This window comes from Leptodactylus fuscus, chromosome 4, assembly GCF_031893055.1.
Source record: "Leptodactylus fuscus isolate aLepFus1 chromosome 4, aLepFus1.hap2, whole genome shotgun sequence".
Lineage (NCBI taxonomy): Eukaryota > Metazoa > Chordata > Amphibia > Anura > Leptodactylidae > Leptodactylus > Leptodactylus fuscus.
The window spans coordinates 41,158,783-41,181,282 of NC_134268.1; the positions used below are offsets into that span (position 1 = coordinate 41,158,783).

At 54.4% G+C, this 22,500-nt stretch overlaps 15 non-coding genes and 4 pseudogenes across 15 annotated transcripts; all 19 read right to left on the reverse strand.

Annotated features, from left to right (window-relative positions):
- Positions 1-536: 536 nt before the first annotated feature.
- LOC142201750 (5S ribosomal RNA) lies at positions 537-655 on the reverse strand. Its single transcript, XR_012715642.1, has one exon. It is a non-coding gene; the product is annotated as a 5S ribosomal RNA (ribosomal RNA).
- Positions 656-1,376: 721 nt separating this feature from the next.
- On the reverse strand, positions 1,377-1,495 carry LOC142201646 (5S ribosomal RNA). Its single transcript, XR_012715570.1, has one exon. It is a non-coding gene; the product is annotated as a 5S ribosomal RNA (ribosomal RNA).
- Positions 1,496-2,216: 721 nt separating this feature from the next.
- LOC142201506 (5S ribosomal RNA) lies at positions 2,217-2,335 on the reverse strand (annotated as a pseudogene).
- A 721-nt stretch (positions 2,336-3,056) lies between these two features.
- Positions 3,057-3,175, reverse strand: LOC142202146 (5S ribosomal RNA). Its single transcript, XR_012716020.1, has one exon. It is a non-coding gene; the product is annotated as a 5S ribosomal RNA (ribosomal RNA).
- A 721-nt stretch (positions 3,176-3,896) lies between these two features.
- Positions 3,897-4,015, reverse strand: LOC142202185 (5S ribosomal RNA). Its single transcript, XR_012716057.1, has one exon. It is a non-coding gene; the product is annotated as a 5S ribosomal RNA (ribosomal RNA).
- A 721-nt stretch (positions 4,016-4,736) lies between these two features.
- On the reverse strand, positions 4,737-4,855 carry LOC142201954 (5S ribosomal RNA). Its single transcript, XR_012715836.1, has one exon. It is a non-coding gene; the product is annotated as a 5S ribosomal RNA (ribosomal RNA).
- Positions 4,856-5,582: 727 nt separating this feature from the next.
- LOC142201775 (5S ribosomal RNA) lies at positions 5,583-5,701 on the reverse strand. Its single transcript, XR_012715666.1, has one exon. It is a non-coding gene; the product is annotated as a 5S ribosomal RNA (ribosomal RNA).
- A 721-nt stretch (positions 5,702-6,422) lies between these two features.
- On the reverse strand, positions 6,423-6,541 carry LOC142201507 (5S ribosomal RNA; annotated as a pseudogene).
- A 721-nt stretch (positions 6,542-7,262) lies between these two features.
- Positions 7,263-7,381, reverse strand: LOC142201970 (5S ribosomal RNA). Its single transcript, XR_012715851.1, has one exon. It is a non-coding gene; the product is annotated as a 5S ribosomal RNA (ribosomal RNA).
- A 7,037-nt stretch (positions 7,382-14,418) lies between these two features.
- On the reverse strand, positions 14,419-14,537 carry LOC142202026 (5S ribosomal RNA). The gene has a single exon (XR_012715905.1). It is a non-coding gene; the product is annotated as a 5S ribosomal RNA (ribosomal RNA).
- A 721-nt stretch (positions 14,538-15,258) lies between these two features.
- LOC142201955 (5S ribosomal RNA) lies at positions 15,259-15,377 on the reverse strand. Its single transcript, XR_012715837.1, has one exon. It is a non-coding gene; the product is annotated as a 5S ribosomal RNA (ribosomal RNA).
- Positions 15,378-16,104: 727 nt separating this feature from the next.
- LOC142201982 (5S ribosomal RNA) lies at positions 16,105-16,223 on the reverse strand. The gene has a single exon (XR_012715863.1). It is a non-coding gene; the product is annotated as a 5S ribosomal RNA (ribosomal RNA).
- A 727-nt stretch (positions 16,224-16,950) lies between these two features.
- On the reverse strand, positions 16,951-17,069 carry LOC142201753 (5S ribosomal RNA). The gene has a single exon (XR_012715645.1). It is a non-coding gene; the product is annotated as a 5S ribosomal RNA (ribosomal RNA).
- Positions 17,070-17,790: 721 nt separating this feature from the next.
- On the reverse strand, positions 17,791-17,909 carry LOC142201787 (5S ribosomal RNA). Its single transcript, XR_012715677.1, has one exon. It is a non-coding gene; the product is annotated as a 5S ribosomal RNA (ribosomal RNA).
- Positions 17,910-18,630: 721 nt separating this feature from the next.
- On the reverse strand, positions 18,631-18,749 carry LOC142201537 (5S ribosomal RNA; annotated as a pseudogene).
- A 721-nt stretch (positions 18,750-19,470) lies between these two features.
- On the reverse strand, positions 19,471-19,589 carry LOC142202120 (5S ribosomal RNA). Its single transcript, XR_012715996.1, has one exon. It is a non-coding gene; the product is annotated as a 5S ribosomal RNA (ribosomal RNA).
- A 721-nt stretch (positions 19,590-20,310) lies between these two features.
- On the reverse strand, positions 20,311-20,429 carry LOC142201798 (5S ribosomal RNA). The gene has a single exon (XR_012715688.1). It is a non-coding gene; the product is annotated as a 5S ribosomal RNA (ribosomal RNA).
- A 721-nt stretch (positions 20,430-21,150) lies between these two features.
- On the reverse strand, positions 21,151-21,269 carry LOC142201508 (5S ribosomal RNA; annotated as a pseudogene).
- Positions 21,270-21,990: 721 nt separating this feature from the next.
- On the reverse strand, positions 21,991-22,109 carry LOC142201971 (5S ribosomal RNA). The gene has a single exon (XR_012715852.1). It is a non-coding gene; the product is annotated as a 5S ribosomal RNA (ribosomal RNA).
- Positions 22,110-22,500: the final 391 nt, after the last annotated feature.

Here is a 22,500-nt window from a genome sequence, read left to right on the forward strand (position 1 = left end):
GGCCGCAGCCGCCCTCTTTCAAAAGGGCTGGGCGCAGGGTCTGCGCAGGGCTAAGAAACCATCCCGGGGGTGAAAGAAAGAGCAAGCTGGGCCGGAGCCCGTTGTCCAGGAGTCGGCTAAGGAAGAAGGTGAGATGGTTGCCCGTGCCTGGAAGCAAAGCTGCTTTTCAGTCGGCTTCTCTTTTCCTAGGGCGCGTTGCCTGCAAAGATGTTCAGCCTGTGTTGCCCTGTAAATTGGTCTGCAGGTTACTAGCTATGGCCTCCAGCCCGGCGGGAGGCCCAGATGCTATGGAAATGAAGCCTGCTATTATTAAAAGTAAAAAGCCACAACGCTGGTGGCCACCACGCCCGCTGCGGCTGCAGCTGCAGCTGCTAAGAGTGATAGCGATACGAATGAGAATACTAGGATTTTGCAAGGACTAAAGAGTGCAAGAGAGAAAGCGAATGTAAAAGAAGCAAGTGTGCAGTGTAAAAAGTGAATGTAAAAATGGCATAGAGGAGAGTGACCCCCTGCTGGTGGAAGTGAGGAAAAGCAAAAGCCTACAGCACCTGGTATTCCCAGGCGGTCTCCCATCCAAGTACTAACCAGGCCCGACCCTGCTTAGCTTCCGAGATCAGACGAGATCGGGCATGTTCAGGGTGGTGTGGCCGTAGGCAGAGACAGGCCTCTCACTTATTCCTCTTCTACTTTGCATCCTGGCTGCCGGCAGCTCTTTGCACTACTCCACGCTAAGCCTTTTTCTTCACTTTTTGCCTTTTCTTAAGGGAACTTCATATTCCAGCAGGAGCAGTGCAAGGGCTGGGGGCGGCCCTTATACCCACAGGTGTGGTTCAGCAACCAGTCACAGGCCGCAGCCGCCCTCTTTCAAAAGGGCTGGGCGCAGGGTCTGCGCAGGGCTAAGAAACCATCCCGGGGGTGAAAGAAAGAGCAAGCTGGGCCGGAGCCCGTTGTCCAGGAGTCGGCTGAGGAAGAAGGTGAGATGGTTGCCCGTGCCTGGAAGCGAAGCTGCTTTTCAGTCGGCTTCTCTTTTCCTAGGGCGCGTTGCCTGCAAAGATGTTCAGCCTGTGTTGCCCTGTAAATTGGTCTGCAGGTTACTAGCTATGGCCTCCAGCCCGGCGGGAGGCCCAGATGCTATGGAAATGAAGCCTGCTATTATTAAAAGTAAAAAGCCACAACGCTGGTGGCCACCATGCCCGCTGCGGCTGCAGCTGCTAAGAGTGATAGCGGTACGAATGAGAATACTAGGATTTTGCAAGGACTAAAGAGTGCAAGAGAGAAAGCGAATGTAAAAGAAGCAAGTGTGCAGTGTAAAAAGTGAATGTAAAAATGGCATAGAGGAGAGTGACCCCCTGCTGGTGGAAGTGAGGAAAAGCAAAAGCCTACAGCACCTGGTATTCCCAGGCGGTCTCCCATCCAAGTACTAACCAGGCCCGACCCTGCTTAGCTTCCGAGATCAGACGAGATCGGGCGTGTTCAGGGTGGTGTGGCCATAGGCAGAGACAGCTTTCTCACTTACTCCTCTTCTACTTTGCAGCTTGGCTGCCGGCAGCTCTTTGCACTACTCCACGCTAGGCCTTTTTCTTCACTTTTTGCCTTCTCTTAAGGGAACTTCATATTCCAGCAGGAGCAGTGCAAGGGCTGGGGGCGGCCCTTATACCCACAGGTGTGGTTCAGCAACCAGTCACAGGCCGCAGCCGCCCTCTTTCAAAAGGGCTGGGCGCAGGGTCTGCGCAGGGCTAAGAAACCATCCCTGGGGTGAAAGAAAGAGCAAGCTGGGCCGGAGCCCGTTGTCCAGGAGTCGGCTAAGGAAGAAGGTGAGATGGTTGCCCGTGCCTGGAAGCGAAGCTGCTTTTCAGTCGGCTTCTCTTTTCCTAGGGCGCGTTGCCTGCAAAGATGTTCAGCCTGTGTTGCCCTGTAAATTGGTCTGCAGGTTACTAGCTATGGCCTCCAGCCCGGCGGGAGGCCCAGATGCTATGGAAATGAAGCCTGCTATTATTAAAAGTAAAAAGCCACAACGCTGGTGGCCACCACGCCCGCTGCGGCTGCAGCTGCTAAGAGTGATAGCGGTACGAATGAGAATACTAGGATTTTGCAAGGACTAAAGAGTGCAAGAGAGAAAGCGAATGTAAAAGAAGCAAGTGTGCAGTGTAAAAAGTGAATGTAAAAATGGCATAGAGGAGAGTGACCCCTTGCTGGTGGAAGTGAGGCAAAGCAAAAGCTTACAGCACTTGGTATTCCTAGGCGGTCTCCCATCCAAGTACTAACCAGGCCCGACCCTGCTTAGCTTCCAAGACCAGTCGAGATCAGGCGTGTTCAGGGTGGTGTGGCCGTAGGCAGAGACAGGCCTCTCACTTACTCCTCTTCTACTTTGCAGCCTGGCTGCCGGCAGCTTTTTGCACTACTCCACGCTAGGCCTTTTTCTTCACTTTTTGCCTTCTCTTAAGGGAACTTCATATTCCAGCAGGAGCAGTGCAAGGGCTGGGGGCGGCCCTTATACCCACAGGTGTGGTTCAGCAACCAGTCACAGGCCGCAGCCGCCCTCTTTCAAAAGGGCTGGGCGCAGGGTCTACGCAGGGCTAAGAAACCATCCCGGGGGTGAAAGAAAGAGCAAGCTGGGCCGGAGCCCGTTGTCCAGGAGTCGGCTAAGGAAGAAGGTGAGATGGTTGCCCGTGCCTGGAAGCGAAACTGCTTTTCAGTCGGCTTCTCTTTTCCTAGGGCGCGTTGCCTGCAAAGATGTTCAGCCTGTGTTGCCCTGTAAATTGGTCTGCAGGTTACTAGCTATGGCCTCCAGCCCGGCGGGAGGCCCAGATGCTATGGAAATGAAGCCTGCTATTATTAAAAGTAAAAAGCCACAACGCTGGTGGCCACCACGCCCGCTGCGGCGGCAGCTGCTAAGAGTGATAGAGGTACGAATGAGAATACTAGGATTTTGCAAGGACTAAAGAGTGCAAGAGAGAAAGCGAATGTAAAAGAAGCAAGTGTGCAGTGTAAAAAGTTAATGTAAAAATGGCATAGAGGAGAGTGACCCCCTGCTGGTGGAAGTGAGGAAAAGCAAAAGCCTACAGCACCTGGTATTCCCAGGCGGTCTCCCGTCCAAGTACTAATCAGGCCCGACCCTGCTTAGCTTCCGAGATCCGACAAGATCGGGCGTGTTCAGGGTGGTGTGGCCGTAGCCAGAGACAAGCTTCTCACTTACTCCTCTTCTACTTTGCAGCCTGGCTGCCGACAGCTCTTTGCACTACTCCACGCTCGGCCTTTTTCTTCACTTTTTGCCTTCTCTTAAGAGAACTTCATATTCCAGCAGGAGCAGTGCAAGGGCTGGGGGCGGCCCTTATACCCACAGGTGTGGTTCAGCAACCAGTCACAGGCCGCAGCCGCCCTCTTTCAAAAGGGCTGGGCGCAGGGTCTGCGCAGGGCTAAGAAACCATCCCGGGGGTGAAAGAAAGAGCAAGCTGGGCCGGAGCCCGTTGTCCAGGAGTCGGCTAAGGAAGAAGGTGAGATGGTTGCCCGTGCCTGGAAGCGTAGCTGCTTTTCAGTCGGCTTCTCTTTTCCTAGGGCGCGTTGCCTGCAAAGATGTTCAGCCTGTGTTGCCCTGTAAATTGGTCTGCAGGTTACTAGCTATGGCCTCCAGCCCGGCGGGAGGCCCAGATGCTATGGAAATGAAGCCTGCTATTATTAAAAGTAAAAAGCCACAACGCTGGTGGCCACCACGCCCGCTGCGGCTGCAGCTGCTAAGAGTGATAGAGGTACGAATGAGAATACTAGGATTTTGCAAGGACTAAAGAGTGCAAGAGAGAAAGCGAATGTAAAAGAAGCAAGTGTGCAGTGTAAAAAGTGAATGTAAAAATGGCATAGAGGAGAGTGACCCCCTGCTGGTGGAAGTGAGGAAAAGCAAAAGCCTACAGCACTTGGTATTCCCAGGCGGTCTCCCATCCAAGTACTAACCAGGCCCGACCCTTCTTAGCTTCCAAGATCAGACGAGATCGGGCGTGTTCAGGGTGGTGTGGTCGTAGGCAGAGACAAGCCTCTCACTTACTCCTCTTCTACTTTGCAGCCTGGCTGACGGCAGCTCTTTGCACTACTCCACGCTAGGCCTTTTTCTTCACTTTTTGCCTTCTCTTAAGGGAACTTCATATTCCAGCAGGAGCAGTGCAAGGGCTGGGGGCGGCCCTTATACCCACAGGTGTGGTTCAGCAACCAGTCACAGGCCGCAGCCGCCCTCTTTCAAAAGGGCTGGGCGCAGGGTCTGCGCAGGGCTAAGAAACCATCCCGGGGGTGAAAGAAAGAGCAAGCTGGGCCGGAGCCCGTTGTCCAGGAGTCGGCTAAGGAAGAAGGTGAGATGGTTGCCCGTGCCTGGAAGCGAAGCTGCTTTTCAGTCGGCTTCTCTTTTCCTAGGGCGCGTTGCCTGCAAAGATGTTCAGCCTGTGTTGCCCTGTAAATTGGTCTGCAGGTTACTAGCTATGGCCTCCAGCCCGGCGGGAGGCCCAGATGCTATGGAAATGAAGCCTGCTATTATTAAAAGTAAAAAGCCACAACGCTGGTGGCCACCACGCCCGCTGTGGCTGCAGCTGCTAAGAGTGATAGAGGTACGAATGAGAATACTAGGATTTTGCAAGGACTAAAGAGTGCAATTGAGAAAGCGAATGTAAAAGAAGCAAGTGTGCAGTGTAAAAAGTGAATGTAAAAATGGCATAGAGGAGAGTGACCCCCTGCTGGTGGAAGTGAGGAAAAGCAAAAGCCTACAGCACCTGGTATTCCCAAGCGGTCTCCCATCCAAGTACTAACCAGGCCCGACCCTGCTTAGCTTCCGAGATCAGACGATATCGGGCGTTTTCAGGGTGGTGTGGCCGTAGGCAGAGACAGGGCTCTCACTTACTCCTCTTCTACTTTGCAGCCTGGCTGCCGGCAGCTCTTTGCACTACTCCACGCTAAGCCTTTTTCTTCACTTTTTGCCTTCTCTTAAGGGAACTTTATATTCCAGCAGGAGCAGTGCAAGGGCTGGGGGCGGCCCTTATACCCACAGGTGTGGTTCAGCAACCAGTCACAGGCCGCAGCCGCCCTCTTTCAAAAGGGCTGGGCGCAGGGTCTGCGCAGGGCTAAGAAACCATCCCGGGGGTGAAAGAAAGAGCAAGCTGGGCCGGAGCCCGTTGTCCAGGAGTCGGCTAAGGAAGAAGGTGAGATGGTTGCCCGTGCCTGGAAGCAAAGCTGCTTTTCAGTCGGCTTCTCTTTTCCTAGGGCGCGTTGCCTGCAAAGATGTTCAGCCTGTGTTGCCCTGTAAATTGGTCTGCAGGTTACTAGCTATGGCCTCCAGCCCGGCGGGAGGCCCAGATGCTATGGAAATGAAGCCTGCTATTATTAAAAGTAAAAAGCCACAACGCTGGTGGCCACCACGCCCGCTGCGGCTGCAGCTGCAGCTGCTAAGAGTGATAGCGATACGAATGAGAATACTAGGATTTTGCAAGGACTAAAGAGTGCAAGAGAGAAAGCGAATGTAAAAGAAGCAAGTGTGCAGTGTAAAAAGTGAATGTAAAAATGGCATAGAGGAGAGTGACCCCCTGCTGGTGGAAGTGAGGAAAAGCAAAAGCCTACAGCACCTGGTATTCCCAGGCGGTCTCCCATCCAAGTACTAACCAGGCCCGACCCTGCTTAGCTTCCGAGATCAGACGAGATCGGGCGTGTTCAGGGTGGTGTGGCCGTAGGCAGAGACAGGTTTCTCACTTACTCCTCTTCTACTTTGCAGCTTGGCTGCCGGCAGCTCTTTGCACTACTCCACGCTAGGCCTTTTTCTTCACTTTTTGCCTTCTCTTAAGGGAACTTCATATTCCAGCAGGAGCAGTGCAAGGGCTGGGGGCGGCCCTTATACCCACAGGTGTGGTTCAGCAACCAGTCACAGGCCGCAGCCGCCCTCTTTCAAAAGGGCTGGGCGCAGGGTCTGCGCAGGGCTAAGAAACCATCCCTGGGGTGAAAGAAAGAGCAAGCTGGGCCGGAGCCCGTTGTCCAGGAGTCGGCTAAGGAAGAAGGTGAGATGGTTGCCCGTGCCTGGAAGCGAAGCTGCTTTTCAGTCGGCTTCTCTTTTCCTAGGGCGCGTTGCCTGCAAAGATGTTCAGCCTGTGTTGCCCTGTAAATTGGTCTGCAGGTTACTAGCTATGGCCTCCAGCCCGGCGGGAGGCCCAGATGCTATGGAAATGAAGCCTGCTATTATTAAAAGTAAAAAGCCACAACGCTGGTGGCCACCACGCCCGCTGCGGCTGCAGCTGCTAAGAGTGATAGCGGTACGAATGAGAATACTAGGATTTTGCAAGGACTAAAGAGTGCAAGAGAGAAAGCGAATGTAAAAGAAGCAAGTGTGCAGTGTAAAAAGTGAATGTAAAAATGGCATAGAGGAGAGTGACCCCTTGCTGGTGGAAGTGAGGCAAAGCAAAAGCTTACAGCACTTGGTATTCCTAGGCGGTCTCCCATCCAAGTACTAACCAGGCCCGACCCTGCTTAGCTTCCAAGACCAGTCGAGATCAGGCGTGTTCAGGGTGGTGTGGCCGTAGGCAGAGACAGGCCTCTCACTTACTCCTCTTCTACTTTGCAGCCTGGCTGCCGGCAGCTTTTTGCACTACTCCACGCTAGGCCTTTTTCTTCACTTTTTGCCTTCTCTTAAGGGAACTTCATATTCCAGCAGGAGCAGTGCAAGGGCTGGGGGCGGCCCTTATACCCACAGGTGTGGTTCAGCAACCAGTCACAGGCCGCAGCCGCCCTCTTTCAAAAGGGCTGGGCGCAGGGTCTACGCAGGGCTAAGAAACCATCCCGGGGGTGAAAGAAAGAGCAAGCTGGGCCGGAGCCCGTTGTCCAGGAGTCGGCTAAGGAAGAAGGTGAGATGGTTGCCCGTGCCTGGAAGCGAAACTGCTTTTCAGTCGGCTTCTCTTTTCCTAGGGCGCGTTGCCTGCAAAGATGTTCAGCCTGTGTTGCCCTGTAAATTGGTCTGCAGGTTACTAGCTATGGCCTCCAGCCCGGCGGGAGGCCCAGATGCTATGGAAATGAAGCCTGCTATTATTAAAAGTAAAAAGCCACAACGCTGGTGGCCACCACGCCCGCTGCGGCTGCAGCTGCTAAGAGTGATAGAGGTACGAATGAGAATACTAGGATTTTGCAAGGACTAAAGAGTGCAAGAGAGAAAGCGAATGTAAAAGAAGCAAGTGTGCAGTGTAAAAAGTTAATGTAAAAATGGCATAGAGGAGAGTGACCCCCTGCTGGTGGAAGTGAGGAAAAGCAAAAGCCTACAGCACCTGGTATTCCCAGGCGGTCTCCCATCCAAGTACTAATCAGGCCCGACCCTGCTTAGCTTCCGAGATCCGACAAGATCGGGCGTGTTCAGGGTGGTGTGGCCGTAGGCAGAGACAAGCTTCTCACTTACTCCTCTTCTACTTTGCAGCCTGGCTGCCGACAGCTCTTTGCACTACTCCACGCTCGGCCTTTTTCTTCACTTTTTGCCTTCTCTTAAGAGAACTTCATATTCCAGCAGGAGCAGTGCAAGGGCTGGGGGCGGCCCTTATACCCACAGGTGTGGTTCAGCAACCAGTCACAGGCCGCAGCCGCCCTCTTTCAAAAGGGCTGGGCGCAGGGTCTGCGCAGGGCTAAGAAACCATCCCGGGGGTGAAAGAAAGAGCAAGCTGGGCCGGAGCCCGTTGTCCAGGAGTCGGCTAAGGAAGAAGGTGAGATGGTTGCCCGTGCCTGGAAGCGTAGCTGCTTTTCAGTCGGCTTCTCTTTTCCTAGGGCGCGTTGCCTGCAAAGATGTTCAGCCTGTGTTGCCCTGTAAATTGGTCTGCAGGTTACTAGCTATGGCCTCCAGCCCGGCGGGAGGCCCAGATGCTATGGAAATGAAGCCTGCTATTATTAAAAGTAAAAAGCCACAACGCTGGTGGCCACCACGCCCGCTGCGGCTGCAGCTGCTAAGAGTGATAGAGGTACTAGATAGCCCTAGACTGTTTAAGGAAAGGGCTTTGGACTCATTGGCTGGTTTTCTTATTCTATTTACAAAATATTGGTGACGTTTTTAGTATTAGTCCATAAAAAGGGGGCACGTAGGCGGGTCACTCACCTTCTACCAGGACGCGTGGTGAGAGGAACAGGACCTGCAGATGGCGGACTCTTTGGAGCAACTGATCCAGGAGAGGGTGGCCAGCCAGGGCCCTGGCTGGTTGCTTAGCCTCCTTCAGCGGTCATGCGAGTCGGGGGCCAGCGGATCGGCTTTCAGGGCGGACGGGCGGCCGCTGAGGGTATCTCGCCCTCCATCTCGGCTGAGTCCCAGCCCGCCGGCGCGCGGGGGTGTCGGCGCTGTGAGGCAGAGAAGGGAGGCCGGGGTTCGTGGTCGGCAGTCAGCCTCTGGCAGCGGCAGCACAGGTGAGCGTTCCGGGAGACCTTCTATGCGTGCCCGGGTGGGGGGGTGGGGGAGGGTCCCCAGCGTTGCCTCTGCGCGCCTCCTCTGATGCCAATATGGCCGCTGCCACGCGGCCTGAAGCAACGGTCGCTGCCGCGGCTGCTGTGGGTGGTGCTTCCCCCCTGCTCTTTGATGACGCGCCGCCGGGGGGCGTGCCCCTGGCGCGCGTCGCCGAAGCGGCCGGAAATGACGGGGCGGAAGGGGCGGGGCTTAGCGTTTCCCTCGCCGGAGCTGCTGGAGACGCAGCTCCGGCTGTTTTTTCTGCCACAGCTGCTGCCGCAGGCCCCTCGGGCGGCGGCATGGATCCTCCTCGTCCTGCGGGCTCTGCTCCTATTGTTCAGGTGGGTGTGGATGGCGCGGGCCATGGGGGCGGGGCTTCCGGGGTCGGCGGGGGGGCGGGCCTACATGATGTTGCGGCCGACGGTGCGGTGGGGGTGGCGCGTTCTGCGGCGGTGGGGGAGGGTCCCGCAGGTCACAGGGGTCAAGTGGTCACCCGAGGGGTTCGGTCGGCCCTCCTTCGCAGCGGGGCGTCTGCGGGTGTAGGGGACTGGGTGCGGGAGGGCAGGGGCTCGCGTCATCGCTCTAACATTTCGTCTTTCTCTGAGTCTTCATCAGAAGACGACAGGTACCGCCGCGGAAGTGGGCGTCACTTGGATGCATCGCGAAGACACAGCAGCCGGAGGAGTTCTCGTAGTCGCAGGAGCCGTACAAGACATCGCACCCCGCGCAGTCGTTCGTCCTCCAGGTCAAGGCGGAGCTACAGTCGTTCAGACCGAAGGCTGCGGGACGGGTCGCATCGTGCCTCTTCGCATCGGGAGAGTCGTCGGGGTTCTGCAGTGGACGGCCGTCCGGAGAGGGCTACATCTTCTGCGGCTGGACTACGACTTCAAGACGCACAGCCTCTACCGACCGCTCCTGTCCAGGCTCCTCTTCCGGTCCATTCGGGGCCGCAACCCGGTGAGTACGCCTGCCGCACGGCTTGGGCACCTCACACCACGACACCCACACCGACACTTGCACCTGGCCAGGATCTTTCCTCCTTCATTAAGCATTTGTTAGAAGTTTCAGGTAGTTCTCAGGTTAGGGCGGACCCGGTGTCCGCCGCTGCACCCGGGGGGGCTGCTCCTGCCCCGGTCGCGGATTTGGCATCGAGTTGCATGCTCCGGGACACTATGTTCTGCGGAGTCGCTCCACTGGGGACACACGTCCCAGCGGAGCTTAGGGAGAAGATTGTCAAGGGAGAGTTCATAGACATCTGGTCCTTGTTGTCGGCAGACCATATTGCCGTCGATAAGGAGCGGACTTTTGAAAAAGGTTCGGAACGTAAGCAGAGAGTGGCGAAAACTTTTGGCAACTGGTTACAGGCCTTCGCCACTCTTGCTTATATTACGTGTCAGGCTTCTCCGATGAAGGGCCCTGAGCTCTTCGTTTATATGGATACAGTTTACAGTGCGTATAAATTGCATGGGGGTTCGGCCTGGTGGCGGTACGATGAGGAGTACCGTCGCCGTCTGGCTCTGACCCCCTCCGTCGGTTGGGCCTCTAAGGCTACCGACGTTTGGATCCAGTTGATCCTTTCCCAACGCCCCCAGCGGCCTTTTCAGCCAGGTGCCGCCGGTGCGGGGCAGCAGCCCGCAGCGACGGCACAGCGTCAGAGTGGAACCTGCTGGCTCTACAATGAGGGCCACTGCAGATTTCACTCTTCCTGCCGCTTCAAGCACGAGTGTTCGATCTGTGGCGGGTCGCACTCTGCCTTGCGCTGCTTCCGCCGTAATCGGCAAGGCGGCAAGCTGGGTGCTACCGGCACCACAGAGAACGCCGGTGAACGTGCGGCTGCTGGAACGGTGGCTCGCCCTCTACCCCAGGAGGCGGGAGGCAAGCCTGCTTCTTGAGGGTTTCTACAACGGTTTTTATATTCCCCACGCCCCTTCTTCGGTTATGTTTCTTTCCTCTAATTTGAAGTCTGTCAGGGATAATGAGGAGATGGCGTGGGAGAAGGTCATGAAGGAGGTGATGTTGGGCCGGATGGCCGGCCCCTTTTCGGATCCCCCGCTGTTGAATTTACGGGTCTCCCCTTTGGGCCTGGTGCCCAAGAAGGAGACGGGCAAATTCCGGCTCATTCATCATCTCTCTTACCCTCCTGGGTCGTCGGTTAACGACGGCATTTCGAAAGAGGATGCGGCAGTGTCGTACACCTCTTTCGACAAGGCTGTTTTTCTGGTTGGTAGGGCTGGGCCGGGGGCTCTGTTGGCTAAGTCCGACATTGAGTCGGCTTTCCGGCTGCTTCCGGTGCACTCCGACTGTTTCCACTTGTTAGGTTGTAGGGTTAAGGACAGTTTTTTCGTCGACATGTGCTTGCCTATGGGGTGCTCTATTTCATGCTATTATTTCGAGCTTTTTAGCTCCTTTTTGGAGTGGTCTTTGCGTTATGAATCGGGCATCCCATCAGTTTTGCACTATCTCGACGATTTCTTGTTTGTTGGTCCGGGCGGTTCGCCTGTTTGCGCATATTTGTTAGCTACCTTTAGGTCCTTGATGTCCCGGCTGGGTGTTCCCCTTTCTGCCGAGAAGACGGAGGGCCCGTGTACGCGGCTGTCCTTTCTCGGCATCGAGATAGACTCGGTCGACATGGTGTTCAGGCTCCCGCCTGACAAGCTCGACCGTTTGATGGGTATGATTGGGGATTTCCTTCTCGCCAAAAAAGTTACGTTGCACCAGATGCAGTGTCTCCTCGGCCTGCTGACATTCGCATGCCGGGTTCTGCCCATGGGGCGCGCCTTTTGTCGCCGGCTGTCGCTGGCTACGAAGGGCGTGCTCCACCCCGACCATTTTATTCGCATTACGCGTACACTGAAGGAGGATTTGCGTGTTTGGAGCGTTTTTCTTTCTCAGTTTAACGGTCGGGCGGTTTGTCAGCAGGAGGAGGTTACAAATGCAGAGCTATCTTTGTTTACGGACGCGGCTGGGGGCGACGGTTTCGCGGCTGTCTTCGGGGATGAGTGGTGCAGGGGGTCTTGGCCTCCGCAGTGGGTTGAATTGGGCTTGGTTAAGAACATGGCCCTGTTGGAATTTTTCCCGATTGTGGCCGCGATAGAGCTTTGGGGTGATGGGATGTCCAACCGTAGGATAGTTTTTTGGTGTGATAACCTTTCGGTAGTGCAGGTTATAAATAGTCAGTCTTCCTCCTCACCCCCGGTGCTGGCGCTGCTTCGGCATTTAGTTCTGGTTTGTTTGCAGCGTAACATTTGGTTTAAAGCGCGCCATGTGCCTGGGGTGCGGAATAGGATTGCTGATGCTTTGTCTCGCTCACGTTTTCAGGTCTTCCGTGCCCTGCATCCGTCGGCGAAGACAGAGGGTTGGAGTTGCCCCGATTCCTTGTGGAGCCTGGTAGGGAACAGCTGCTAGAGCTCATTCGGGGGTCGGTATCTGCGTCTACGTGGAAGAGCCACCACAGTGCCTGGGTCCTTTGGTTGTCCGTGTCTGGCGGTTCAGTACCCGCGGACGCTCAGATGTTGTTAGATGTTTCTTTGGAATTTTTAGTCAAACTGAGGAGCCAGGGGCTGTCCTATTGCGCGGTTGTTAAAAGGTTAGCTGGGGTTGCATTTATGCTCAAGTTATTTGGTCGTTTGGATGTTACAAAGCACTTTGCTATCCGACAGGTTCTGAAGGGATGGAGGAAGGAGAAGTGTGGGGGGGATCGGCGGCGGCCGGTCTCTTTTGGTTTGTTAACTCGCTTGTTTGGGGTTCTGGAGGTCGTGTGTCCGGATGGTTTTGAGTTGGTTTTGCTGAGGGCCGCTTTCGCTTTAGCCTTTTTCGCGGCCCTCCGTATTGGGGAGTTAGTCAGTCCCAGTAAAACTAGGCCCGGGGGTTTGGGCGCGGGTGATGTGGTTGTTTCCGATGCAGAGGTTAAAATTTGTCTTCGCCGCTCGAAAACGGATGTTTTCGGGCGGGGTACGTGGATTACCATTGGTCGCACGGGGTCTGAGTTTTGCCCCGTGGTTTTGATTCGGGATTATTGTGCTAGGCGTCCCGCAGGGGACGTCCTCTTATTGCATGAATCTGGTTCACCTCTCACTCGTTTCCAATTCCTGTCTGTTTTTCGTGCATGTTTAGTTGCTGTGGGGCTGGAGCCTCGGGACTTCGGCACCCATTCCTTCCGCATCGGAGCCGCCACGACGGCCGATGCTTGTGGTTTGGGCGATGAGGCGGTAAAACGATTGGGGCGCTGGAGATCCGACTGCTTCCGGTCTTACATTCGGCCCGACCTGATGACTCCCTAAGCCTCGGCGTCCGCTGAGTGCGATGGGGTGCTGATCTGGGCCTTTATGTCTTTTTCTTGCATTTTTCTTCTATGTCTTGTGCCGTTGTTCTCTGTTTTCTCTGTAGAGGCTGTTCCGGTGGTGGTGTGGCTCATAGGCCACTCTTTCCTGTATTGGGCGGAGAGGAGAGCGGCGGTTCGGCCTGGGGGTCTACATTTCGGCCTGGACGGAGTGGACGTTCGTTGGAGAGGTTGTCGAGGTCTGCAGTGGAGGCAGGTTCTGCCCGAAATTGTGGCCGCAAGCCGTTTGACGGCAGGTCCTGCAATTATTTTAGTCCATGCCGGAGGTAATGATCTGGGTCATGTGAAGTTAGCCGAACTCATTACCATGGTAAAGCAGGATCTCCGCCGAGTATATGACTTTTTCGGTAAGGTGGTCCTGGTGTGGTCGGAGGTTGTGCCTCGCCTTTGTTGGAGAGGCGCGCGAGATGTCGCCGCGATCGATAGGGCTCGGCGGGTGCTGAACATCCGGGTCTCCAAATTTGTTAGGTCTTTGGGTGGGGTAACCATACGACACTTGGATTTGGAGGGTGATAACGAGAAGTTGTTAATGAGGGACGGGGTGCATCTCAACCCCATAGGGTCTGATATTTTTCTTTCTGGGCTGCAGGATGGGCTTGAGAGGGCCCTGGTTCTTTTGGGTGGGGGGGCCAACAGGCAGGTGTAGGGAGGGAGCGGTACACTGCCTGTTGTGTGGCGGGGGTGTCCATGCCCAATTTGAAGTATGGTAACCTACATGCTCGCTGGATCGCAGCGGAGCATTCAGGGCGAATTAAGAAGACAGGAAGAAGAAGAGCTGGAGGCGGGCATGGACGGTCTATCTTTTGGTTCCCGTTATGAGGTTTTTATTTACCTTCTGTTATCAGGTATAAATAAAGCTGTGGCCTACCCCACTTATACCACACTTAAGTTTCTGATGGTCTTTATTGTTAGTGAATAGTCACCAAAAAGGGGTTTTTATACACATAGATGGGTCCAATGAGTCTAGATAGCCCTAGACTGTTTAAGGAAAGGGCTTTGGACTCATTGGCTGGTTTTCTTATTCTATTTACAAAATATTGGTGACGTTTTTAGTATTAGTCCATAAAAAGGGGGCACGTAGGCGGGTCACTCACCTTCTACCAGGACGCGTGGTGAGAGGAACACCCGCCCACCCTGCCCTTCTGGCTTTGGTTTTGTGGACTGGTTTTTTCTTTTGTTGTTTCGTCTTCTTTTTCTTTCAGGTTCGTTGTCACAGCTGGCGGGGGTGTCCATGCCCAATTTGAAGTATGGTAACCTACATGCTCGCTGGATCGCAGCGGAGCATTCAGGGCGAATTAAGAAGACAGGAAGAAGAAGAGCTGGAGGCGGGCATGGACGGTCTATCTTTTGGTTCCCGTTATGAGGTTTTTATTTACCTTCTGTTATCAGGTATAAATAAAGCTGTGGCCTACCCCACTTATACCACACTTAAGTTTCTGATGGTCTTTATTGTTAGTGAATAGTCACCAAAAAGGGGTTTTTATACACATAGATGGGTCCAATGAGTCGAATGAGAATACTAGGATTTTGCAAGGACTAAAGAGTGCAAGAGAGAAAGCGAATGTAAAAGAAGCAAGTGTGCAGTGTAAAAAGTGAATGTAAAAATGGCATAGAGGAGAGTGACCCCCTGCTGGTGGAAGTGAGGAAAAGCAAAAGCCTACAGCACCTGGTATTCCCAGGCGGTCTCCCATCCAAGTACTAACCAGGCCCGACCCTTCTTAGCTTCCAAGATCAGACGAGATCGGGCGTGTTCAGGGTGGTGTGGCCGTAGGCAGAGACAAGCCTCTCACTTACTCCTCTTCTACTTTGCAGCCTGGCTGACGGCAGCTCTTTGCACTACTCCACGCTAGGCCTTTTTCTTCACTTTTTGCCTTCTCTTAAGGGAACTTCATATTCCAGCAGGAGCAGTGCAAGGGCTGGGGGCGGCCCTTATACCCACAGGTGTGGTTCAGCAACCAGTCACAGGCCGCAGCCGCCCTCTTTCAAAAGGGCTGGGCGCAGGGTCTGCGCAGGGCTAAGAAACCATCCCGGGGGTGAAAGAAAGAGCAAGCTGGGCCGGAGCCCGTTGTCCAGGAGTCGGCTAAGGAAGAAGGTGAGATGGTTGCCCGTGCCTGGAAGCGAAGCTGCTTTTCAGTCGGCTTCTCTTTTCCTAGGGCGCGTTGCCTGCAAAGATGTTCAGCCTGTGTTGCCCTGTAAATTGGTCTGCAGGTTACTAGCTATGGCCTCCAGCCCGGCGGGAGGCCCAGATGCTATGGAAATGAAGCCTGCTATTATTAAAAGTAAAAAGCCACAACGCTGGTGGCCACCACGCCCGCTGTGGCTGCAGCTGCTAAGAGTGATAGAGGTACGAATGAGAATACTAGGATTTTGCAAGGACTAAAGAGTGCAATTGAGAAAGCGAATGTAAAAGAAGCAAGTGTGCAGTGTAAAAAGTGAATGTAAAAATGGCATAGAGGAGAGTGACCCCCTGCTGGTGGAAGTGAGGAAAAGCAAAAGCCTACAGCACCTGGTATTCCCAAGCGGTCTCCCATCCAAGTACTAACCAGGCCCGACCCTGCTTAGCTTCCGAGATCAGACGATATCGGGCGTTTTCAGGGTGGTGTGGCCGTAGGCAGAGACAGGGCTCTCACTTACTCCTCTTCTACTTTGCAGCCTGGCTGCCGGCAGCTCTTTGCACTACTCCACGCTAAGCCTTTTTCTTCACTTTTTGCCTTCTCTTAAGGGAACTTTATATTCCAGCAGGAGCAGTGCAAGGGCTGGGGGCGGCCCTTATACCCACAGGTGTGGTTCAGCAACCAGTCACAGGCCGCAGCCGCCCTCTTTCAAAAGGGCTGGGCGCAGGGTCTGCGCAGGGCTAAGAAACCATCCCGGGGGTGAAAGAAAGAGCAAGCTGGGCCGGAGCCCGTTGTCCAGGAGTCGGCTAAGGAAGAAGGTGAGATGGTTGCCCGTGCCTGGAAGCAAAGCTGCTTTTCAGTCGGCTTCTCTTTTCCTAGGGCGCGTTGCCTGCAAAGATGTTCAGCCTGTGTTGCCCTGTAAATTGGTCTGCAGGTTACTAGCTATGGCCTCCAGCCCGGCGGGAGGCCCAGATGCTATGGAAATGAAGCCTGCTATTATTAAAAGTAAAAAGCCACAACGCTGGTGGCCACCACGCCCGCTGCGGCTGCAGCTGCAGCTGCTAAGAGTGATAGCGATACGAATGAGAATACTAGGATTTTGCAAGGACTAAAGAGTGCAAGAGAGAAAGCGAATGTAAAAGAAGCAAGTGTGCAGTGTAAAAAGTGAATGTAAAAATGGCATAGAGGAGAGTGACCCCCTGCTGGTGGAAGTGAGGAAAAGCAAAAGCCTACAGCACCTGGTATTCCCAGGCGGTCTCCCATCAAAGTACTAACCAGGCCCGACCCGGCTTAGCTTCCGAGATCAGACGAGATCGGGCATGTTCAGGGTGGTGTGGCCGTAGGCAGAGACAGGGCTCTCACTTACTCCTCTTCTACTTTGCAGCCTGGCTGCCGGCAGCTCTTTGCACTACTCCACGCTAAGCCTTTTTCTTCACTTTTTGCCTTCTCTTAAGGGAACTTCATATTCCAGCAGGAGCAGTGCAAGGGCTGGGGGCGGCCCTTATACCCACAGGTGTGGTTCAGCAACCAGTCACAGGCCGCAGCCGCCCTCTTTCAAAAGGGCTGGGCGCAGGGTCTGCGCAGGGCTAAGAAACCATCCCGGGGGTGAAAGAAAGAGCAAGCTGGGCCGGAGCCCGTTGTCCAGGAGTCGGCTAAGGAAGAAGGTGAGATGGTTGCCCGTGCCTGGAAGCAAAGCTGCTTTTCAGTCGGCTTCTCTTTTCCTAGGGCGCGTTGCCTGCAAAGATGTTCAGCCTGTGTTGCCCTGTAAATTGGTCTGCAGGTTACTAGCTATGGCCTCCAGCCCGGCGGGAGGCCCAGATGCTATGGAAATGAAGCCTGCTATTATTAAAAGTAAAAAGCCACAACGCTGGTGGCCACCACGCCCGCTGCGGCTGCAGCTGCAGCTGCTAAGAGTGATAGCGATACGAATGAGAATACTAGGATTTTGCAAGGACTAAAGAGTGCAAGAGAGAAAGCGAATGTAAAAGAAGCAAGTGTGCAGTGTAAAAAGTGAATGTAAAAATGGCATAGAGGAGAGTGACCCCCTGCTGGTGGAAGTGAGGAAAAGCAAAAGCCTACAGCACCTGGTATTCCCAGGCGGTCTCCCATCCAAGTACTAACCAGGCCCGACCCTGCTTAGCTTCCGAGATCAGACGAGATCGGGCATGTTCAGGGTGGTGTGGCCGTAGGCAGAGACAGGCCTCTCACTTACTCCTCTTCTACTTTGCAGCCTGGCTGCCGGCAGCTCTTTGCATTACTCCACGCTAAGCCTTTTTCTTCACTTTTTGCCTTTTCTTAAGGGAACTTCATATTCCAGCAGGAGCAGTGCAAGGGCTGTGGGCGGCCCTTATACCCACAGGTGTGGTTCAGCAACCAGTCACAGGCCGCAGCCGCCCTCTTTCAAAAGGGCTGGGCGCAGGGTCTGCGCAGGGCTAAGAAACCATCCCGGGGGTGAAAGAAAGAGCAAGCTGGGCCGGAGCCCGTTGTCCAGGAGTCGGCTGAGGAAGAAGGTGAGATGGTTGCCCGTGCCTGGAAGCGAAGCTGCTTTTCAGTCGGCTTCTCTTTTCCTAGGGCGCGTTGCCTGCAAAGATGTTCATCCTGTGTTGCCCTGTAAATTGGTCTGCAGGTTACTAGCTATGGCCTCCAGCCCGGCGGGAGGCCCAGATGCTATGGAAATGAAGCCTGCTATTATTAAAAGTAAAAAGCCACAACGCTGGTGGCCACCATGCCCGCTGCGGCTGCAGCTGCTAAGAGTGATAGCGGTACGAATGAGAATACTAGGATTTTGCAAGGACTAAAGAGTGCAAGAGAGAAAGCGAATGTAAAAGAAGCAAGTGTGCAGTGTAAAAAGTGAATGTAAAAATGGCATAGAGGAGAGTGACCCCCTGCTGGTGGAAGTGAGGAAAAGAAAAAGCCTACAGCACCTGGTATTCCCAGGCGGTCTCCCATCCAAGTACTAACCAGGCCCGACCCTGCTTAGCTTCCGAGATCAGACGAGATCGGGCGTGTTCAGGGTGGTGTGGCCGTAGGCAGAGACAGGTTTCTCACTTACTCCTCTTCTACTTTGCAGCTTGGCTGCCGGCAGCTCTTTGCACTACTCCACGCTAGGCCTTTTTCTTCACTTTTTGCCTTCTCTTAAGGGAACTTCATATTCCAGCAGGAGCAGTGCAAGGGCTGGGGGCGGCCCTTATACCCACAGGTGTGGTTCAGCAACCAGTCACAGGCCGCAGCCGCCCTCTTTCAAAAGGGCTGGGCGCAGGGTCTGCGCAGGGCTAAGAAACCATCCCGGGGGTGAAAGAAAGAGCAAGCTGGGCCGGAGCCCGTTGTCCAGGAGTCGGCTAAGGAAGAAGGTGAGATGGTTGCCCGTGCCTGGAAGCGAAGCTGCTTTTCAGTCGGCTTCTCTTTTCCTAGGGCGCGTTGCCTGCAAAGATGTTCAGCCTGTGTTGCCCTGTAAATTGGTCTGCAGGTTACTAGCTATGGCCTCCAGCCCGGCGGGAGGCCCAGATGCTATGGAAATGAAGCCTGCTATTATTAAAAGTAAAAAGCCACAACGCTGGTGGCCACCACGCCCGCTGCGGCTGCAGCTGCTAAGAGTGATAGCGGTACGAATGAGAATACTAGGATTTTGCAAGGACTAAAGAGTGCAAGAGAGAAAGCGAATGTAAAAGAAGCAAGTGTGCAGTGTAAAAAGTGAATGTAAAAATGGCATAGAGGAGAGTGACCCCTTGCTGGTGGAAGTGAGGCAAAGCAAAAGCTTACAGCACTTGGTATTCCTTGGCGGTCTCCCATCCAAGTACTAACCAGGCCCGACCCTGCTTAGCTTCCAAGACCAGTCGAGATCAGGCGTGTTCAGGGTGGTGTGGCCGTAGGCAGAGACAGGCCTCTCACTTACTCCTCTTCTACTTTGCAGCCTGGCTGCCGGCAGCTTTTTGCACTACTCCACGCTAGGCCTTTTTCTTCACTTTTTGCCTTCTCTTAAGGGAACTTCATATTCCAGCAGGAGCAGTGCAAGGGCTGGGGGCGGCCCTTATACCCACAGGTGTGGTTCAGCAACCAGTCACAGGCCACAGCCGCCCTCTTTCAAAAGGGCTGGGCGCAGGGTCTACGCAGGGCTAAGAAACCATCCCGGGGGTGAAAGAAAGAGCAAGCTGGGCCGGAGCCCGTTGTCCAGGAGTCGGCTAAGGAAGAAGGTGAGATGGTTGCCCGTGCCTGGAAGCGAAACTGCTTTTCAGTCGGCTTCTCTTTTCCTAGGGCGCGTAGCCTGCAAAGATGTTCAGCCTGTGTTGCCCTGTAAATTGGTCTGCAGGTTACTAGCTATGGCCTCCAGCCCGGCGGGAGGCCCAGATGCTATGGAAATGAAGCCTGCTATTATTAAAAGTAAAAAGCCACAACGCTGGTGGCCACCACGCCCGCTGCGGCTGCAGCTGCTAAGAGTGATAGAGGTACGAATGAGAATACTAGGATTTTGCAAGGACTAAAGAGTGCAAGAGAGAAAGCGAATGTAAAAGAAGCAAGTGTGCAGTGTAAAAAGTTAATGTAAAAATGGCATAGAGGAGAGTGACCCCCTGCTGGTGGAAGTGAGGAAAAGCAAAAGCCTACAGCACCTGGTATTCCCAGGCGGTCTCCCATCCAAGTACTAATCAGGCCCGACCCTGCTTAGCTTCCGAGATCCGACAAGATCAAGCGTGTTCAGGGTGGTGTGGCCGTAGGCAGAGACAAGCTTCTCACTTACTCCTCTTCTACTTTGCAGCCTGGCTGCCGACAGCTCTTTGCACTACTCCACGCTCGGCCTTTTTCTTCACTTTTTGCCTTCTCTTAAGAGAACTTCATATTCCAGCAGGAGCAGTGCAAGGGCTGGGGGCGGCCCTTATACCCACAGGTGTGGTTCAGCAACCAGTCACAGGCCGCAGCCGCCCTCTTTCAAAAGGGCTGGGCGCAGGGTCTGCGCAGGGCTAAGAAACCATCCCGGGGGTGAAAGAAAGAGCAAGCTGGGCCGGAGCCCGTTGTCCAGGAGTCGGCTAAGGAAGAAGGTGAGATGGTTGCCCGTGCCTGGAAGCGTAGCTGCTTTTCAGTCGGCTTCTCTTTTCCTAGGGCGCGTTGCCTGCAAAGATGTTCAGCCTGTGTTGCCCTGTAAATTGGTCTGCAGGTTACTAGCTATGGCCTCCAGCCCGGCGGGAGGCCCAGATGCTATGGAAATGAAGCCTGCTATTATTAAAAGTAAAAAGCCACAACGCTGGTGGCCACCATGCCCGCTGCGGCTGCAGCTGCTAAGAGTGATAGCGGTACGAATGAGAATACTAGGATTTTGCAAGGACTAAAGAGTGCAAGAGAGAAAGCGAATGTAAAAGAAGCAAGTGTGCAGTGTAAAAAGTGAATGTAAAAATGGCATAGAGGAGAGTGACCCCCTGCTGGTGGAAGTGAGGAAAAGCAAAAGCCTACAGCACCTGGTATTCCCAGGCGGTCTCCCATCCAAGTACTAACCAGGCCCGACCCTGCTTAGCTTCCGAGATCAGACGAGATCGGGCGTGTTCAGGGTGGTGTGGCCGTAGGCAGAGACAGGTTTCTCACTTACTCCTCTTCTACTTTGCAGCCTGGCTGCCGGCAGCTCTTTGCACTACTCCACGCTAGGCCTTTTTCTTCACTTTTTGCCTTCTCTTAAGGGAACTTCATATTCCAGCAGGAGCAGTGCAAGGGCTGGGGGCGGCCCTTATACCCACAGGTGTGGTTCAGCAGCCAGTCACAGGCCGCAGCCGCCCTCTTTCAAAAGGGCTGGGCGCAGGGTCTGCGCAGGGCTAAGAAACCATCCCTGGGGTGAAAGAAAGAGCAAGCTGGGCCGGAGCCCGTTGTCCAGGAGTCGGCTAAGGAAGAAGGTGAGATGGTTGCCCGTGCCTGGAAGCGAAGCTGCTTTTCAGTCGGCTTCTCTTTTCCTAGGGCGCGTTGCCTGCAAAGATGTTCAGCCTGTGTTGCCCTGTAAATTGGTCTGCAGGTTACTAGCTATGGCCTCCAGCCCGGCGGGAGGCCCAGATGCTATGGAAATGAAGCCTGCTATTATTAAAAGTAAAAAGCCACAACGCTGGTGGCCACCACGCCCGCTGCGGCTGCAGCTGCTAAGAGTGATAGCGGTACGAATGAGAATACTAGGATTTTGCAAGGACTAAAGAGTGCAAGAGAGAAAGCGAATGTAAAAGAAGCAAGTGTGCAGTGTAAAAAGTGAATGTAAAAATGGCATAGAGGAGAGTGACCCCTTGCTGGTGGAAGTGAGGCAAAGCAAAAGCTTACAGCACTTGGTATTCCTAGGCGGTCTCCCATCCAAGTACTAACCAGGCCCGACCCTGCTTAGCTTCCAAGACCAGTCGAGATCAGGCGTGTTCAGGGTGGTGTGGCCGTAGGCAGAGACAGGCCTCTCACTTACTCCTCTTCTACTTTGCAGCCTGGCTGCCGGCAGCTTTTTGCACTACTCCACGCTAGGCCTTTTTCTTCACTTTTTGCCTTCTCTTAAGGGAACTTCATATTCCAGCAGGAGCAGTGCAAGGGCTGGGGGCGGCCCTTATACCCACAGGTGTGGTTCAGCAACCAGTCACAGGCCGCAGCCGCCCTCTTTCAAAAGGGCTGGGCGCAGGGTCTACGCAGGGCTAAGAAACCATCCCGGGGGTGAAAGAAAGAGCAAGCTGGGCCGGAGCCCGTTGTCCAGGAGTCGGCTAAGGAAGAAGGTGAGATGGTTGCCCGTGCCTGGAAGCGAAACTGCTTTTCAGTCGGCTTCTCTTTTCCTAGGGCGCGTTGCCTGCAAAGATGTTCAGCCTGTGTTGCCCTGTAAATTGGTCTGCAGGTTACTAGCTATGGCCTCCAGCCCGGCGGGAGGCCCAGATGCTATGGAAATGAAGCCTGCTATTATTAAAAGTAAAAAGCCACAACGCTGGTGGCCACCACGCCCGCTGCGGCTGCAGCTGCTAAGAGTGATAGAGGTACGAATGAGAATACTAGGATTTTGCAAGGACTAAAGAGTGCAAGAGAGAAAGCGAATGTAAAAGAAGCAAGTGTGCAGTGTAAAAAGTTAATGTAAAAATGGCATAGAGGAGAGTGACCCCCTGCTGGTGGAAGTGAGGAAAAGCAAAAGCCTACAGCACCTGGTATTCCCAGGCGGTCTCCCATCCAAGTACTAATCAGGCCCGACCCTGCTTAGCTTCCGAGATCCGACAAGATCGGGCGTGTTCAGGGTGGTGTGGCCGTAGGCAGAGACAAGCTTCTCACTTACTCCTCTTCTACTTTGCAGCCTGGCTGCCGACAGCTCTTTGCACTACTCCACGCTCGGCCTTTTTCTTCACTTTTTGCCTTCTCTTAAGAGAACTTCATATTCCAGCAGGAGCAGTGCAAGGGCTGGGGGCGGCCCTTATACCCACAGGTGTGGTTCAGCAACCAGTCACAGGCCGCAGCCGCCCTCTTTCAAAAGGGCTGGGCGCAGGGTCTGCGCAGGGCTAAGAAACCATCCCGGGGGTGAAAGAAAGAGCAAGCTGGGCCGGAGCCCGTTGTCCAGGAGTCGGCTAAGGAAGAAGGTGAGATGGTTGCCCGTGCCTGGAAGCGTAGCTGCTTTTCAGTCGGCTTCTCTTTTCCTAGGGCGCGTTGCC